Raw genomic sequence first — 2,500 nt, forward strand, 5'->3', positions numbered from 1 at the left:
GCGCTCAATCTCCCCGTCCACCTTCGGTCGTGTTCGCGGCCGCACGTGCGCGGACTTGGGGTGGCGTCTCTCGTTGGCCGGGTTGACCCCGTTCTCGCCATCCGTGGCCTCCAACCCCCTCGCCCCTTCGGCCAGTTCCGCGGCCTTATGCGCACGGACGGCGGGTTGCGCTCCACCCGCGGATATTTCGGTGATGTGGCCGCACGCGCGCGGACTTGGACGGTGTTGGATGGCTTGTTTGGGCTCTCTTTCCCCATCCATGCTCTCTCTGTCCCTCCCCAAAACTTTTCGCCCGATCACGCGGCCGCGCGCGTGTGGAGATGGGACGGTGTTCGTCGGCGGGGTAGGTCACGTGCTCCTCTGTCCGTGGGCCCCATCCCCACCCTCCCTCGCCCCTTCGGTCGGCTCCGCGGCCCCACATGCACGGACCTCCGATTGTGCCCCCAGCATAAATATTTCGGCAATGCAGCCGTGCGCGTGCTGATTTGGACGGTGATTAGTGGCCCGATTGATCACTCTTTCCCCGTGCTCGTTCTCGGTCCCGACCCACATTTTGGCTCGATTACGCGGCTGCGCGCGTGCAGACACGGGACAGCGTTCGTAGGCAGGGTTGGCCTCGTGCGACCCGTCCATGGGCCCCATCCCCCCTCGCCCCTCCGGTCTATTCCGTGGCCCTTTGTGCGCGGACGTCGGATTGTGACCCCCAACAAATATTTCGGTAACGCGACCGCCCGCGAGCGGGAATGGATGGCGTCGGGTGGCTCGACTGAGCTCTCTTTCCCTGTCCATCGTCTCGGTCCCTCCCCCCATTTTGGCTCGACTACGCGGCCGCACGCGCGCGGATACGGGGTGGTGTTCGTGGGCAGGTTTCATCCCGAGCGACCTGTCCAGGGGCACCGTTCCCCCTCGCCCCTTCAGTTGGTTCCGTGGCCCTTTGTGCGTGGACATCGGATTGCGCCCCCCAAGGAATACATCGGCGATGCGGCCGTGTGCACGCGGACTGGGGATAGCCCCCCCCCTCAACAAATACATCGGCGATGTGGCTGCGTGCAGGTGGACTCGGGCGGGTGCCCGATGGCTCGATCGAGCATGCTTTCGCAGTCCATGGTCCCGGTCCCTCCCCACATTTTTGCTCGATTACATGCGGCCACGCACGCGCGGACAAGGGACGATGTTCGTTGGCAGGGACGGTCCCCTGCAACCTGCCCGTGGGCTCCGCCCCCCCCGCCCCCTCAGTCTGTTCCATGCCCCTTCGTGCGCGGACGTTGGATTGTGCCCCCCAACAAATATTTCGGTAACACGGCCGCGCACGCGCGGACGTGGGATGGTGTCGTTGGCAGGGTTGGTCCCGTGCGACCCACCCATGTGCGCTCCCTCCCCCCTTCGGTTGGATCCGAGGCCCTTCGTGCGCAGGCATCGGATTGTGCCCCCCCAACAAATATTTCGGTAACGCGGCCGCGCACGCGCGGACTTGGATGGCGCAGAATGCCTCGATTGATCTCTCTCTCCCGGACAATGGTCTCGATTCCTGATCACATTTTTGCTCGATTTCGCATCCGTGCGCGACGGTGTCTGATGGCAGTGTCGGTCTCGTGCTACCTGCCCGTTGGCTCCGTCCCCCCTCTCGCCCCTTCGGTCGGTTCCGCGGCCCTCCGTGTGCGGACTTCGGATTGTCCCCCTCCCCCCCTCCCACCCAAATGTTTCGGGTGTTCTTGGGCGGGTTTGGTCCCGTGCTACCTGTCGGTGGGCTCAGTCCACCCTCGCCCCTTCGATCAGTTCCGTGGCCCTTTGTGCGCAGACTTCGGGTTGCGTCCCCCAGCAAATATTGCGGCAACACAGCCGCGCTCCCACAGACTTGGATCCCGTAGGATGGCTCGATTGGGCTCTCCTTCCCTGTCCGTGGTATCGGTCCCTCCCCACATTTTCTCTCGATTACGTGGCCGGGCGCCCGCGGACATGGGATGGTGTTCGTTGTTGGGGCCGGTCCCGTGCGACATGTCCATGGGCTCGGACCCACCATCGCCCCTTCGGTCGGTTCCGTGGCCCTTCGTACGCGGAAATCGGATGTCCCCCCCACCCAAATATTTCGGTAATGCGTCCGCCCTCCCACGGACTTGGACGGTGTTGGAAGGCTCGATTGTGCTCTCTTTCCCTGTCCGTGGTCTCGGTCCCTCCCCACATCTTCGCTCGATTACGCATCCGCGCGTGCGCGGATGTTGGCCTGTGTTCGATGGTAGGGTTGGCCTCGTGCAACCAGCCCTCGATCTCCATCCCCGCTGGCCCCTTCGGTCGGTTCCCTGGCCCTTCGCGTGCGGACTTCGGCTTGCGCTCCACCCGCCAATATTTCGGTAATGCATCCGCATGCTCACGGACTTGGACGGTGTTCGATGGATCGCTTGAGCTCCCACGCCCCGGCCGAGGTATCCATCCCTCCCCGCTCCTTCTCTGGATTACACGGCCGCACGCCCGCAGACCAGGGACGGTGTTCGTTGTCAGGGTT

This window comes from Elaeis guineensis, chromosome 5, assembly GCF_000442705.2.
Source record: "Elaeis guineensis isolate ETL-2024a chromosome 5, EG11, whole genome shotgun sequence".
Lineage (NCBI taxonomy): Eukaryota > Viridiplantae > Streptophyta > Magnoliopsida > Arecales > Arecaceae > Elaeis > Elaeis guineensis.